This window comes from Lepidochelys kempii, chromosome 11 (assembly GCF_965140265.1).
Source record: "Lepidochelys kempii isolate rLepKem1 chromosome 11, rLepKem1.hap2, whole genome shotgun sequence".
In the NCBI taxonomy this organism is placed as follows: Eukaryota; Metazoa; Chordata; order Testudines; family Cheloniidae; genus Lepidochelys; species Lepidochelys kempii.
The window spans coordinates 23852238-23870091 of record NC_133266.1 but is presented as its reverse complement, the minus strand read 5'-3'; positions in this window follow the sequence as shown (position 1 = coordinate 23870091).

The window sequence follows — 17854 nt, the reverse complement described above, 5'->3', positions numbered from 1 at the left end:
TGGTCCTTTTACCTTATGTCAATTATCTATTTAAGAAAGATTACCTATTCAGTAATAAAAATTTTAGCATAATCTTGGTTAGGAAACAGTAACATCTCAGAAACTATAGTTGATATTCAATCCTGAATTCAATATATAAACAATGGAATGCTTAAAAAGTATTTTTTTTCCTTAGCAAAGATATGTACTTGTCTTCTGCTATTCATTTTAGCTTTTTGCCTGCTATCCTCAGATAAATAGTTTTCATAGTAAAACAAGCTGATAGCTCTATGGTAGCCTTTTCTTCTATATGTGAAGTCTTTCTCTCTCCCAAACTTTGTGTTATTTACACTTATTTTAACACATCTGCCAAATTAATTACCGGTAAATGCTTTAGAGAGGTAGTTATTTGGAATGTCCTGACTTTACTGGTTTCCTACACACAGCACAAGAGACACTCACCCCTCTTAGCTTTTTAAGTATGTTTACGGTATACATTATCTGTAAAATCAGACTGGGTTGGGGGGGGGGAGAGCAAAAATCTTTCTGCGATAGCCAGGACATTGTCCTTCTTGACATCTGTGTTGCTGGTGGACAGGATATCCTGCCAAATGTAATAAGACAACTGTGTGACCCACCTTGTGAGAGAGGCACCACTAACTGATTAGAGCACAGCAGGAGAGGGTGCTGATTCTTCTAACCTTGTGCTGCATCCTCTACATACACAAAAAGAAGAAGGCGTTAAAAAAAACCTCCCTTACAGAAGGGAAAGAAAAGAAAAGGCCCAGTTTAGGTGAGTAGCTCAGCTTCGATAACAGAGAGCAGATGAGAGTAACAAATGCAATTTCGCATACAAAGACTTTTTTCATAAAACCAGCAGAGTAACGGATTAAACCACCTGGCAATCCTGGCAAGAAAAGAAGAAAATCTTAGGCTGTGACAAACCAAACCAGGTGTAACAGGTATAAAACTTTTGCTTTCCAATAATACCCCTCTCTTCCCTGGAATGCATTGACAGGTGCAGAAGTTCAAGTTACAGTGGGGAAGTAGCAAATAAATACACAGCATTAGTGTCTGACGTGCTTGCTGAGCAACCGGGGATGTTAATAACTGGCAAGGTACACTAATCTCTGATTGCAACATTTGGTTTACCTTAATCTGGAGGGACAGCTGTATTAAAGAGGGAATTATACTAATCAGTTCAAGGCCCTTGCATATAAAACTTCCCATTAGGCTTAAAGTACAACAGCTTACGCTCATTCTCTAGGAGCCTTACATCTGGTTCTGAATACGGCTGTCTCTCATTTGCAAGGTACAAACTGAAAACAAGGGAAGAGGGGGAGGCTGACAGTTGCTGGAGGATGGCTGATAGAAGAACAAGCTACTAATTCTTTGAAATTTTTTACAACACAAAACTAGCTGTAAGGCATCTTAATACTAAAAAAACAGGCATGTGTTATCAACCCTAGGCCATTTTTTCCTGTTACCGGAGGTGACCAACATAAAATAAAATTGATGATGTCAGTCAAAAACAGCTAAGCACAAAGCTTGGCTTTGTTATCTTAAGTCAGAAGGTATGATAGGCCGTGCCATATGGCTTTAATCCTCCTATATCTTCCATCACCTAACAGGCAACCTTCATGTAGCATGACCTTATTTGGCTGGTCTCAGGTTAGGGCTGCCCAAAGGGGATTTTTGTGTTTCTGCTATATCCAAAGGTTTATGTTGATTTTTTTTTTTTGAGCCCTGCAAACTATAAATCCGACTGATTACTCTGCACTCTTTTGCTTGACTGAGCCTTTACAATCAGACATCCCCGTTAACAATAAGCTCCTAATGAATCAAACATCTATGGCATTAGTTTCACCTAGCTGCCTCTTTCCCATGCACTGCAGCTCTTTGTCAGACCTGGCTTGATGAGAAAAGCTAGTGACACTTGGTGCACCTATTGATAAACAATTCAGTAATGAGGGGCATAACAAAAATTACCTAAAACAACCTGATTAAAAATGACAGGCAAAGGCTACTACAGAGCTTCACAGTTAAGGTAACTCTTGGACTTTGGGCTTGCACAAAATAATTAGATACAACAAAATTCTCTCTAAAATTTCAGCTTTGCACTGATCTTGTTTTTTTTTATCTAACAATTTAATCAATGTTCAAAAAAAATATTCCATGATATTTTATATCAGATTCATCCTTTTTTTAGGAAGTTTGTGGCTCAATGTGGTGGTGGTTTTTCTCTTTCTTTTAAATTCTACGCTGATAGTAAAGTCAGCGCTACGTGTAGTTCAACTTATTGATTACCAGAAATTCCTAAATTAAAACTCAGGCTTCTACTTCCTTTGTTTAAATATTGGTCTTGTTGCTTAAAAGCACATGTGGGCTGTAAATAAAGGATACATAAACAGTGAAAATGAAAGCTGGCTCCAAAGGCAAAAATAAGAACAAAATGGAAAGACTGCACCATGCTCTTAAGATGAACACAGGGATCTCTCAGTAAGAAAAAATGTGTTAAAAGGGCACGCACTGCAACTCTCAAGCAAACTTTGATACAGGAGTGCAGGAGCATAACAGTGCTTGATTCAAAATCAGAAATGTGTGGGTTTTGCATTTGTGTAGCAGCATGTTGGGAGGGTTTCAACCAGTGCACAGATGCGCTTGAAAATCAAATGTGGACATGGGGAATGTTTTTTTTGATATAGCAAATGAGGACTGATGACATGTTTATTCTTTGCAGATGGATCCAGTACAAAACCATACTCTGCAATGAAACAATATCCACCATTTGCTGCTTTCTAGAGCTGCAACAAAATGGTGGCATAGACAGAATGCACACATCTCTCTCTTTCTTCCACATGCTCCCTACCTTGTTCATGATCCTGACACACTCAGAATGTCACTTGGTTTTATTTTTAATTGTTTTGGGAGAGAGGGATTCTATAAAGGATGTGAAAAGACACATTGTGGTTTGAAAATAGCAGCTTATTTCCTTACTAGGTAAAGGGCAAAAGAGAAAAAATACCAAAGAAAAAAGAATTTCAATCATCATAAATATGTCCTTTTATTGTGAAAATATTTTTCTCAGAATAAATATGTACAGTTGGAATGGCAGGGTGAATGGCTGAGCCCAGTGCTCAGCTGGTGTAAATTGGCATAGTTCCATGGACATCCACAAAGCTTTGATGATTTATACCAGCTAAGAATTTGGCCCTAAATTCCCAGAAATGTGTAATTTACAGTTCAGTGATAATACATATCAAATTATGCTGGAGATACCGATGAAAATTTAGAGAGATGGTAGCAATTTTTTAAAAAATACAATAGCGGTTGCTGACAATCACAAATGGCCAAATATAATGTATTGGTCTGAAAGGCAACTTCACTTTACAGGTAGTAGTAATCTTTCGTGAACATTTTCCAAATTCTGATACATACTTTGCATTTCAAGGGAGGAGCCAAAAGTTAACTATTTTTTTTTTTTTTAAATCCACACTTTTTACAAATCAGAGATTAAAGAAAACCACATGAATTAATATGAATTTTAGGGTCTTGTATGAAAGTAATTTAACTATATTCAAATCTAACTTTATAGACACTTGACTTCCACTACTGATTATTAATAATAATCCGATTTTCCCTTATACTTTCAGCATGAATACAGAATGTCAAAGCTAATTTTCTCGTCAACTTAAACATTATCTAAAGAATTGCAAACACAATTGGATACACAGGACTTGAGCCTCTTCTCACACAGCCTGGTTTGACAGCAGTGTAACTCCATTGTCAGATTTACACCAGAATAAATGAGATCTGAATCTGGTTCTGAATTATTGGAGTGCCAGAGATCTAATAGTAAAAATCCAACTAAAAGTACATAAATCTGCAAGTTCTTTTGACCCTGCAGTTCCTGGCACCATACCAAGTAGAAATCTGCAGTTGTACTTTCTGTGATTCTAACACCTTGTTATCATTATGGAACATAACAAAAGCCTACATTGAGTTATCTAAATGAAATAAATCTACTGGACTTCCACTGCTGGATTTTATGAGATGTATGTATACAGTAAGTAAGATATATATAAAAAATCTTTTTAACAAGTTTGAGCATGCATCTGTTGAAGACAGAGAACCTAATTCTCATAGATGTTAAGGCCACTTTGCACCACCGTGCTCCACTTTAAGGCCCCTTTATGCTGTCAGAATGGTACAAAGAGGCCTCATGGAAATAAGGATCAGGACCCAAAAGTGTGAGGGAGAAATTCTGCTGTCAAATACACCTTTGTAAATTTAGAGTAACACCCTTCACTTCGATGGAATTACTCCAGATTTACAATAATGCAAATGAGAACAGAATTTGGTTCAGCCAATTAATGAAACTCCGCCTTTTGCTCTATTTATTCCAAAAGAAAACTCTAATCATCTAATTCGACATATAACAAAATCAGTTTCCTGATAAAGACCAATTAGTATTTCTTCATAGCCGTGTTAGAGGCTGTATTCATTTTAGGAAATGTGCATGCATTATGAACTCAGTTTTTATTTAGTACACATTAAAAGTAAAATTCACACACGCAGTCCCTGCATAAAGTCTGGGGGAACAGATTTTGTGTATGGGAACAGGGTACACAAAATCTATCCTCCCCACCAACATGCAGAGTAGGGGCAACCCCACAAGCCTCTGCAAGAACCCCTGGATTGTGACTCCTACACGCACGCTATACAGTGGTCTGTGAACACTAGAGCCACATAACTGCAGATCCTTTCACTATATGCCTTCCCTTTCTTCAGCTCACCCTTCAATCCTTCCTCTCTTCTGTACTGAGCTAAGCGGAGCCAGTATACAATCCGAATTCTCCATGTGCATGGGGTGCACACTATCAACGTATGTTCTTATACACAGTGGTGGCTCTGATACATTGGATGGCACTCTGCAGTAGCTTTGAGCCGCATGAATTTCAACCTTAGTATATAATCTTTCCATGTTTTTTGTCTGTCAGCTAATGACAAATAAAACATGCTCAGTTTCCCAGGCTCTTCAATTAAGAACTTTTCTTTTTGTTTAGATATTTAATGGAGGGATTATTTACAACAAAAGAGTTACGAAAGGCTAGATCTTCAGCTGGTGTAAATCAGCATAGTGCCAATGAAGTCAGCATGGCAAGAATCTCCGGATGGCATAGAGCTACTATATTAGATTTATGTCATCCTTTCCTGGTATGTGATGTGACTCCAGTGATCCTCAGCTGCTAGAATGATCCTTTGGGGCCATATGCAACTGGTGGCAACTTAGAGCAGCCCTTTGGACTGCTCTAACTTGTGCCAACCCCCAGTCAACCAAAGGGCAGGGAGCTGCAGTGGCATAACACCATCTCTCTGTCTCCCCACCACCAGATCTGTGCCAACGGCAACTCTACCAGATCAGAAAATAGACCTATCATTAGAGTATGACATGTGAGTGTTCAGGCCCTGGATAAGCCAGTGGTGGTGATGTCATGCCATTTGGCATGCTTGGCTTGTTGGATTATGTATCTGGGCAAGAGTGATAAAATTGTGACCTGCTACCTCTGTTTTGCTAGAAATGAGCGTGTTGTCTTTCATGGTGCTTCAGCTGACTCTGCTTTATTATTCATGCCATCACCATCACCACTGTTCACCATTTATTAAAAGCTGGCCAATCTAAATAGTGAATTTATATGCATGTGAGGATCTCTCATTTGTTAAGTATGTTCCACACATAAAGAATGACTTGTTTAAATAAAAATTTAAAAAAGCTTAAACATTCTAGTTATAAATGTATTTTACCTATTTGGCCTGATTCTGTTGTCACTTACAGATGTAAACAAGAAGTAACTCCACTTTAGTCAATGGAGTTACTCCAGCATAAGTGAGATCAGAATAAGGCCCAGCAAAAATAATTTAGACCAGATCCTCAGCTCCAGTACTGTTAAGGGATCTGTGCCAATTTAGACCAGCTAAAGATCTGACCCTCTCTTTTGATACATAGGAGACACTCATAAACCAGATCACTCCCATCACATCCTGAGGGTGACAGAATATTGGCAGCTTCAGTGTGAGTCTGAAGTCCAAATTCTCTTTTTAAATAACTTCCATAGGCTAGACCTGGGGCCCGAAGCCTAAGCCCCACCACCCGGAGCTGAAGCCGAAGCCTGAGCCCCACCACCTGGGGTTGAAGCTGAAGCCTAATGGCTTTGACCCCAGATGGTGGGGCTCACGTTATAGGCCCCCTGCCTGGGGCTGAAGCCCTTGGGTTTCGGCTTTGGCCCCCCGGCTCAGGGCACTGAGGCTCAGGCTTTGACCCCCCAACCCCGAGTGGTGGCAATTTTTGTTGTCAGAAGGGGGTCATGTGCAATGACATTTGAGAACCCCCAAGCTGGACAGCTCCATACATTGTACTGAGCCAAGACATCCATGTGCCGGACATGGCCCTAACATACGCAATAAGATGCTGTAAAATTTAGATGCCTATTCCTAAGAACAGTTACAAATACATCACCTATCCTACTATAACAAATTACTGTAAAGGAAGTTTTATCTAGGGATGAGTACATCTCAAAAGATTCAGAATTTAGGTTAAACTAGGATTTGCCTCCAAATTGCAGGGACCTGTTTGGACCTTTGTGCAGGTTAAGGAAGCCCTATGGGTTATTGCAACAGAACAGAAACATTGGACATAAAAATGTCCCAACCATTCCTCCTCACCCCACAGTATACTCCCAGCCCACCCCCAGCCTTCCCCAGAATGGCCCCAGCAGCAAAGAGCACAGTGTCAGAGGAGGAGAGTTGGAACAATCCTCCAGAAAACTACTGCAGCTGCTTTTCTGACGTTTTGTGAGAGGTGCATGGGTGCAAAGGAGCCATAGGACAACAGTGAATTGGGCCAATAGGGAATGGGACAGGGAAAGTCAGAGTGCCTAAAGTTTTTCATAACGGTAAAAGCCTTTCCACCTCCTCCACTCCATTACTATACCATTCGCTATGCTCACATCCTACTCAGGTACAACTCCCAGCATCACACATAATACATTGACTTGATAACCGTAGGGAAAGTTTCGTCCTGCTTCGGTCCCCGCATGAGCTGTCGGAGGGATGCCCCACTCCTGCAGACCTTATACACTAATTTGATTTAAACTTTGTTGTTCATTTAAGAAAACAAAAGTGGAGGGAGATTGCTTAAAGTTAGATACATAAATAAGTGATCAGAGCACCCACAACTTCTATTGGCTTCAGCGGGAGTTGCAGGAACTCAAAACTTCCGAAAAATCAGGCCACTCATTTAAATGCCTCTTGGATTTGGGTGACTTTCTTTAGGCATCTAGGTTTGAAAAATGTTACAATATGTTTTCCTCTCTTATTCACAAAAACATTTGGCTACTCCATCAACATATTGCACTAGTAGAACATGCATGGCGATGCATCCGATGAAGTGAGCTGTAACTCACGAAAACTTATGCTCAAATAAATTTGTTAGTCTCTAAGGTGCCACAAGTTCTCCTTTTCTTTTTGCAGACACAGACTAACACGGCTGCTACTCTGAAACCTGACATGCTAGTGTACCCTGGGACTGAATCAGATTTGAAATCTTTAGTTCTAATTAAAATAAATAGCATATTATGTCATTTGTTTATATCCAACGTGATATTAATTCAGAATGCAGCAAAGGATCATAGTTCCGGTTGAGTGGGACAGTGTACATTGTATGGGATGATAGTAAGGACTTGTCAACACACAGTTTACTAATTAAGTTGGTTTGAAACCACTATAGGTAAAGTGGTACAATTCCATAAAGCGGAGACAGTTATACTAGTAAAATGGTGCTTATTCCCATAAATTTTTGGAACTACATCATTATAAGGCACCATTATACTGGTATAACTATTTTGATTTTTAAAACAGTTAAATTGGTACAAAAGCTACATATAGACCAGATCTAGATGAAGAAAAATATATATCTTGGTAGATGCATCCCGTAACTGCGTTTTGAGCTTCTCACACTTTTGAGATGCTTTTGAGGTAGAAGAATTATTCTATGGACACTGTAAAATGCATTTTCTGGGGGTTAGACTCATTTGGTACACATTGTCAACATTAACTTTTTTTTTTTTAACAAGTGTTTAGTAAAGTCCTATTTAATCTCGCATCCCAACACACTCCTATTGAATTCTTTAGCCAAGGCCCACATCCCTAAAATAAGAAATTTTTAACAACCATTTCCAATTGGATATAACTTTCTTCTTCCTTGCTGCTCATCTTCAGAAACAATTTCAGTCAGAGCTAGAAGTGTACTGAAAAACCCTGCTTAGAATCTCAAATAATTCCTGCCTATTCATTCATTCATTACCTCTCCAGCAAGAGAATGTGCAGTTACTAGAATTTTATACAATTAGTGCTCTGAGGGTGCTTTAAATGCAAACCTGTAAGAGGAAAGTAAAAACAAATCAAAGTTAATTGTGACTGGCTGGAACAAAATGCTTAAATCAATATGACGATGGCTCATCTGCTCGTCATTTAGCCATTACCTGGGAGACGAACACCTCCTGCTGTGCCTTATTTTTGATACAGATTTATGACTGCCTCGATTTTGCAGATACATGCTAAGCCAAAGACATCCCAGACTCCCTCTGTCATTACACTGTTTGCCCTTCATATCTTCTTTTATTCATTTGTTCTTTATGTATCTCTCTTTGTTAGAAAGACACGCACACATGAAAACTTGGGCATTCAGGAAGTTTAAAACACGGGGGGGGGGGGGGGGCGGGGAGCAGTAAGAGCACAAGCCAACATCTCCAGCTTGCATTATACGTTATTTTTCCTTGATGAAACTGAACAATTCTCCCAAACAAGAAAACTTGTGCTTAAAAAAGGAGAGAGAGAGAGAAATAATACATTTCTAAATGCAAACGGGGGGGGGGGGGGATGACATACATTGCTCCATTCAACTTGGAATGAATTTCAGAAGATTTCTTTACAAAATACAAAAGTCACTTTAAAAGATGTTGCAAGTACAAATTTGGAAATAAAAGCTCCATTGTTTGGTATTTAACGTATTCAGTGCCTAAGGATGTAGAGAATACAACTAATGAAAGGGCATTTGGATGACCCTATGGAGATACATGGCCTGATTCGTATCTCACTGCAGCAGAAATCAGGAGTCTAGTCAAGTCAATGGAGTTACTTCAGTGTCCAGGAGGTCAGAATCAAACATATTGTGTCCATGCTTGGGATTTGTTGAATGTATAGCCTCTGGGTGTTAATGGCAAAGCCTTTTAGCTCTTGACAGCAAATGGCAGGGGAAGTCAAAATTATGACAAAGTAAAGATTTTAACTCTTAACACAAAATGGGCATTTTTCATATTACTAGATCTTCTTTGGGGAGATCCACCATAAAACCAGAGTTGGTGCTATCTCTGGGAGAAAAGCTTATTATACACACATTTGCACATACGAACATTTGAGGGTTATGCAAATCCCCTTATATCCTTTCCCTAAACTGTTGTTAATAATATAACATATGCTATAGCCCAGACCCACTAGAGTAACTGCGATTTTACATGACAAAGAACGTACGACACTGCAGTCAAAGTGACTAGATATATCAGACCCCTATCAAATATGAGAAAACAAATTAATTACTGACAAGTATATTTAATCAACTATTTTAACTGTGCTGATCTCACTCTGGTACATACACAATCAGTAATCATGGAATAGTTAGAGAACAGAAAATTCTGGATTAAACCTGCTCATGTCACCTCCCTCCCACTTTACTTATCCCACTAGGTTAAATGTGGGAAATGTTAATAATCTGCTGGGAGCATGGGTAAAATAGAGTGTAAACAAGTATGGAAAACCTATGAGAAAACTGTTATGGAAGGGCTTGAATGGCAAGGTGCAAAGGGCTACAAGAAGAAAATTGTGATGGCATACAAAAGGCAAGAGAATAAGAAAGATCTGATAACAACAGACACCCAGTGTTAGTCTATCAACTTGCTGTTAGCTAGCATTCCACCTACCTCCCCCTCAATACATTCATTTTTTTGTTATGATAAAGGACATTCATAACAATGTTATAATGACAGTAAATGTGGGATTTAAGGTATATAAAACCTTTACCCAACATTAAAAAGCCACCAAGGGGGAGTTACCTTGCACAAGGTTCTATTTAGTGATGGTTCCACTCTTTCACTCACTGACTGCAAATCAGCATTTTTAGTGGACAATAGGCTCAGCAGTGGCCTTATGATTGCCTCTTTTCAAATGGAAATGGCTATCCTAACTCCTCTGCCAGGTTTTTCTTACCAGAGCACAAATTGCAGTTTACAAGGCTCTGAGGGGGGAAAAAAATCTTAGCTGAATATCTTTTTTTTATTTGACAAACTGACATGTAAATTACCCTTTAAGTGCTCCACTCTAGGGCTCTGATCATCTCCTAATTGTCACAGTCAATTGTAGCCAACAGTCTCTTCAATCCCAAGCGCTTTGACAACAAGCATAAGGATCAAAGCAGAATCAGCTCCCTTCAATATCCTTCTGTTTAGGATGCTACAAAAAGCCTGAAAAAGAAAAGGTGTAAGGGCATTACTGTAGAAGAAACTGAGAGTAGGAAGTACTATAATAGTCATTTTCTCCTTCTCTAATATTATATATCCTTATACTGTCTGTTATCGCATATTCAGCATGAATACATAAACATCCCTGAGAATAAATAGGATCTGAAAATTGTTATAATATACGTTTCCTTACCAAAACGAACACGCTATGCATTTTTACCAATTCCTCCTCATCCTCCCCAACTTTCCCCTCTACTTTGAAAAGTAACATGACAGAAATCATTTAAAAAAACAACTACTGTACTTTATTTCTCTCAAAACAATATCAATTTTTATCGTTCAAGATAAGACTAGAGGCCTGATTCTGATCCCATCTAAGCCATTGTATATCAGGAGTAACTCCACTAACGTCACTGGTCATGGTGAGTTCCACTGATGTGAAACTGCTGCAAGTTGCATAAGAATCAGGGTACTTACGCTATATTTTGGCAATGCAATATAGCATAGTGCCTAATGCAAAGTCTATAAATACAATGGGAGTCTTTCCACTAACTCTGATAGGCTTGGATCAGACCTCTAAAGGCCATTTAAAAGAAATATCAACATGTAAGAAAACATCAAATCCCAGAATTACTTCAAAGAAATACAAGTTTCCAAACGCTGTCCTGGAAAAGATCATTTTGCTGTAGTTCTGTAGGAAGACCTGCCTTTACTGTATAAAAGGCCAACTAACAATCATGACAACAGTATATGATTTGAACAAAGTTTTGTACTAGTTCTTTAATCTGCTATGACATGCTCCTTCCTTCCCAATACCTCACCAAGAAAGCCCTCATGCAAGCTCTGTGGGGTTTAGGACCCCATGTGTTTTGGCAGATGGACATGGGAACAGGGAGCAACCACTTTGAGTGATTACCTCAGGACCTTGCAGATAGCCACATGACTATCTGCTAATGTGGCATTTTAATTCCATTGATGTCCCTTAAGAAGCTTCTAAAACACCACCACAATGGGAGGCTTAGCACAGCTCCTGAAGAATTTGTGCTAGAGTAGGAGGAAGGTCAACAGAACACCACAGAAGGCCGGCAAGATGCTCCAAGACCCAGTGTTGGAAACAGAGCTCCATGTGGTTACCTAGGCTCTGCAGTTTGGGACATATAGATCCCCTCTGGCTCCCCCATAACCTCACTTCCTTAGAAGGAAGCTCTATGAGATGAAGCGCATCAAGTTTCCCAGATCCTCCATCTCCGTCCTGCAAGGTTTTCCTCACAGAGTTGCAATATAACCCAAGGTTTCAGAGTAGCAGCCGTGTTAGTCTGTATTCACAAAAAGAAAAGGAGGACTTGTGGCACCTTAGAGACTAACACATTTATTTGAACAAAGCTTTTGTGAGCTACAGCTCACTTCATCGGATGCATGCAGTGGAAAATACAGTGGGGAGATTTATATACACACGGAACATGAAACAATGGGTGTTACCATACACACTGTAACAAGAGTGATCAGGTAAGGTGAGCTATTACCAGCAGGAGAGAAAAAAAACCTTTTGTAATGATAATCAAGGTGGGCCGTTTCCAGCAGTTGACAAGAACATGTGAGGAATGGAGGGGGGGGGAATAAACATGGGGAAATAGTTTTACTTTGTGTAATGACCCATCCACTCCCAGTCTTTATTCAAGCCTAAGTTAATTGTGTCCAGTTTGCAAATTAATTCCAATTCAGCAGTCTCTCGTTGGAATCTGTTTTTGACGTTTTTTTGTTGAAGAATTGCCACTTTTAGGTCTAGGTCTGTAATCGAGTGACCAAAGAGATTGAAGTGTTCTCCGACTGGTTTTTGAATGTTATAATTCTTGACGTCTGATTTGTGTCCATTGATTCTTTTACGTAGAGACTGTCCAGTTTGACCAATGTACATGGCAGAGGGGCACTGCTGGCACATGATGGTATATATCACATTGGTAGATGTGCTGGTGAACGAGCCTCTGATAGTGTGGCTGATGTGTTTAGGCCCTACGATGGTGTCCCCTGAATAGATATGTGGACACAGTTGGCAACGGGCTTTGTTGCAAGCGATGGTCACATAAAACACCACCATATACCAGAAACCTACTGACCACTGTGCTTACCTACATGCCTCCAGCTTTCCTCCAGATCAAACGACACAGTCCATTGTCTACAGCCAAGCTCTACGATACAACCGCAGTTGCTCCATCCCCTCAGACAGAGACAAACACCTACAAGATCTCTATCAAGCATTCTTACAACTACAATACCCACCTGCTGAAGTGAAGAAACAGATTGACAGAGCCAGAAGAGTACCCAGAAGTTACCTACTACAGGAGAAGCCCAACAAAGAACCTATCCTTGCAACAAAGCCCATCTTGTTCAATCTCGGGACACAGTACTAATTTTAATAATGCATTTGGCTAAGCTTAAGGACTTCTTAAATACAGAGTTTTTACAATAATATTATAAATTTAAGTTAATACTAGAGTTGGTCAGAAAATGGAATTTCCTTCCAGCAAGAAATTCTGACATCTTGAAATCTGTATTCATTCCGAATTGGACAAACAGTCAAAATAATTTTGTGGGAAGAAAATCCAAAAAAATCTCAATTTGGAAACATAGAAACCTTTTGTTTTCATCATGTCAAAATATTACAATAAAAAAGTCCAAATGAAGTGTTTTTACATTTTCAAAATGAAACATTTTGACATGATCAAAATGAAATGTTTAGACTTTTTGCCCATCAAAACTTTCACCAAAATTGACATATTTCCAAGAAAAGTTTCGATTTGGATTTTCCAACAGAAAATTGTTCCATCAAAGATGTTTCAACCAGCTGTAGTTAATATTACCACAGCCTATATTACCACAACTATAGCTGCAGCACTATTATATAAAGAACATTATATTCCCTAAATAGTGAAGTCCTGATCTTGTCCCTATTGAAATCCATAGCAAAGTTCCCATTCACTTCAATAACACAGAATCAGACCCATCATTCTTCTATGTTGGTTATCCTTAGACACTTTATTAGGAAGGGTACAAAAATGAGTAAATTCTATGGGGCTATTTTGGTCACTGAAATTCCTTTAAAACACAAAGATGTTTTCACCTGCCTGCTCAACCACAATAGTTCCATGTGCCAAGAAAAAATGCAAGGTAACTCGGAAAATGATTACCTGTTTACACAAGACATTTTACCTGCAAAGGCCAGGAGCACCCAGATTATCTGCAGCATGGCTGGGGAAAACATATTCCCCAAAAGCCTTTGTATTACTTTTTTTAAAGGCGGTAGCATGCACTTTTCCCAGCAAAGCTCTCTAGTGATGTCTGGTGTGTGGAAAGGGCAATGACTACACCTCATCTGTACAAATACAAATGGCCCAAGCCACTGAATTCTGCCAGCAGTGTTCACAGGGCCTTCGTATGCTCAGATAGCCAAACTGTGACTGCCTCCTGTGAGTAGAAAAGGGGAGCCTTCTCTTAGCTTTTCTGCACTTCTGGTTCTACAGACATCATTTTAAAAATGTCCAGCACTGTGAAGAAACTTTATTATATCTCCATTTGATAGATGAGAAAATTGAGGCAGAGATTTTAAGGGCCTGATCTAAGACCATTGAAGCTCAATGGAAAGATTCCCAGCTCAGTGAGTTGACTAAGGTCATAGAAGAAATCGGTGTCAGGGCTGAGATTAGAATATAGGAGTTCCTGGATCCCAACTCTGTAGTCAGATTACATTTCTCTCTGCATTGCAAGGATTTCCCCTTCTGCCTAAACCAGGTCAAATTCTGTTCTCTGATGCATTGACAGATCTTTCCTGAACACTAAGCATGTGCATACATGCAGGCACACATACAGACAGCCCAGAATTTTGCACACTCTCTTCAAGATAAACATACTACAGTTTATAGAACATGGGCATCATTCCTGGCCATTGAAATTAACATCTTTAATACAGTGAAAGATACCTTTTAAAAACACTCAAGACAGCTACTAAAATCAGGCGCTTAACACAGGTGGATCAGAATGGCACTCCGTATTTGTCAGGTCAGACAGAAGTTTGCTTCATCAGGGTGGTCTCGGCTAGAGTTTGTAATGTGTATGATAATGATATAATGAATGAAATAGGGATTTTTAAAAAATTCAGTCGAATGTGTAGCCACTATTAAATTGTACATTTTAATTGATGAACTCAAGTACAAAGAACAATAAAAATGTACTGAGTGCCCATTCCTCACAGCTTGTCTTGCCTACAGTTACTTTGGGCTTTTATACAGCCAGTTTAGAAACATGCATAATTGCTTATGGTCAACAACATGTCACTGCCAGATCACACATTAAACAGATAACCACTATTATTATAAGAGCAACTTCCTTGACCTCATATTTTGGTCTGGCTCAGGATTCCTGTACTTTACCAGTTTGGTTTGTTACACTGTGCCAACCTTGTGTCTGTACATGTCATTTTCTACTAGTGTAAGTGACCAGTGCAATCGAAAGCTTACTATAAAATGCACATTTGTGCATATGAATAGAATAAATTTAAGAAATATGATCGTAGTTGCTCCTGCAACGTTTTTTTAAACACAGAGTCTATGCTTTTATATTGTAGTTAAGGTACAGTGTGTGTTATTTGGCAGGAGAATCTGACTTGAAAATGTAAAAGGTTTGGGCAACCACACATTTGGAAGTAGAAATCTTTCCTTAAAGCATGGTTTTGGTTTTTAAACATAGCAAAATTTCTGGAAACTTCAGTTGCTCAAAGTCTGCCAAAACTTCAATCATATTTAACATATTCTTGGGACTTACATATAATGTTTCTAGTAATAAACAACATCTTGTTTAGAGTGGCATGGTGGAAATAAAAGGAGGCAAGCACTCTTTAAGTGTCAAAACTCTACATATATACTAAAAGTAAAGTGTATTTCCCTTAATGATGAAAACTCAAAGAAAAAAACTTTCACAATTTGTTGTTAATAAAAATCAGAAACTAATTTGCACTTCAAAAGTACGACAGCTGCAATTACAATTATAAAGTTAGTTCTTTGTAACAATTATATTTCAAAATGAGGAAAATGCATCTCCCGTAAAGTGCACTGTCATTTTTTAGTAATAAAAGGGAGAGTAGATTTTAGGTCTGATTCAGTAACAGAATATAAGGTATTCACTATATATAACTACATATCTATAGCAGCCCCTTTGTTTCACTATATATACTTTTTTATGCAGGAACTAGGCTGCATAAAAAAACACAACACTTTTTCCATGAGAGTGCTCATTATACAGAATATTCACACCTTAAATATATGCAGAATCATCTCTACTAGCCAGGCACCATTTCAGTGCACTCATCAAGAATACATATGAACAAAATGATTTTGAGAAATAGAAATGGCACATAACAGCCAGAGGAGATGCACCTGTGATACCAACCTCACCGGGATGTTGTTGTGAAGCTTAATTAATGAATGTTTGTGAAGTACTGAAAATAACTCAGATGATCAGTTCAATTCATTATTATCCAACCCTGGCTTTGTATCCTACCTTCTCCTTTATTTCAACAATGCATTTTCTTTTGAAAATGATAAACTTTTAAAAAGTAAATAACTGATGCAAGCTACAAAGATAGATCGTGACTTGGCCTATACACGTGTGCAAAGGAATAAGAACCTCTCCCACTTTACTTCTACATAGTCTACACAGCACTGGGTCCAAGTATAAGCAGCACCCATCTACTCCTGCTATAAAGTATGTGGTCAGGGAGTGAGCCATCCCCCATTAGTTCCACCTCAGCGAACACAGGGGAACAGTATTTTGCTTCTGGTATACTTCCCCCAGGGAACTAGAAGGGAGAAGAAAGAGGGTATTGTGGGTCCCTGATAAACAACTCTTTCCCCCAAAAGACCCAGCTACATGACTCCCCTTACAATGGGCTGGGTCACAGAGACACAGCCTAGCTCACTGTTGGCACATAGGATGTGAACAGCTTTTTCCAAAATGTAGTAGGGATAGTTACATGATAATTGAATTAAATGAAGCAAAAAGATTAGACACTAATATGGGAAACTACATGGCTTGCATTTGTTAGTTAAGTATGGGCCTTAGGGCAATTCTACACTACAGCAGTACATCGGCACAGCTGCGCTGCTGTAGCATGTCTCGTGAGGATTCACTATGCCGATCGGAGAGCACTCTCCCACCAGCATCATTACTCCACCTCGTCGAGAAGTGTAAGCTATGTCAGGGGGAGAGCATCTCCTGTCGATATAGCGCCGGTGTGAACAGCATGAAACTTGTGTCGCACTGGGGTAAGGGGGGCTTTTTCACACATAAGTTAGATATAAGTTAGATTGACTTAGCCAGTAATGTAGACCTGCCCTGAGTCCTGAAGTTCAGAAACTAATCAAACTTCTCCAAAGTTCACGTGTTTGGACCAGAGGGCTGGCTCCTGCCCCATCTCTAATATTCATTAGATGGAGATAGAGGGAAAAATCAAGAAAGGGAATGGCAATTTGAAATACCTATGTGTAAAGTGATTATTCAAACGATGAACAAAGTAGGAGGGACAGTCATCTTCAAAAACAAAGAATAGCGAGATCAAACTCCAACTACCTTCAATGAGAGTTTTGTTCAACTAAAGGCCACAAAATCTGGCACCAAGTATTTTGGGTAAGATGGCAAATACTGCTTGGATAGGATTTAAGAAAAGTAAAAGTGATTTTGTGATTTTTGATGTTCCTTTAGACTTGCAGAGAAATTAGGGTAGAGTAGAACAACAAAATTGCTGATAAGTAAGGCCAGAATTTGAAAATGGATTAATTGAATTACACAGCTATTGGTTGGGACAATAACTACATAGAAGCTAAAAGGACATGTTTCCAGAGAAGTGCTCTTAGTTTACTGAGGAGCCAATAGGATTACACAGGACCTAGTACTTGGAAATAAGCTATGTGTAATAGTTTTATTTTTTAAAGATGGTATTGGGGAGCAACTACTATTGAGTGATATGAATCTGCATATGATTAAGAGATAAATCAATTAGAAAATATTCTAGTAAAGAAAAGGAAAGGGACACCTACAAAGTAAACAGATTCAAGTCAAAAAGGTCATTATAAAAACACAAAGAAATTCTGAATATTGAGTCTAAGAGACTCATCAATGGAATTTTCATGGCAGACAAAAAAATGGCCCACTAACAAATGATAGTGAGGATCCGATGAAAGTGAATTAGGGGAGAACAGAATTGTTTAATGGCTATTCTGCTCCTGCAGCTTTTTCCCATGCAATTGATTTCATCA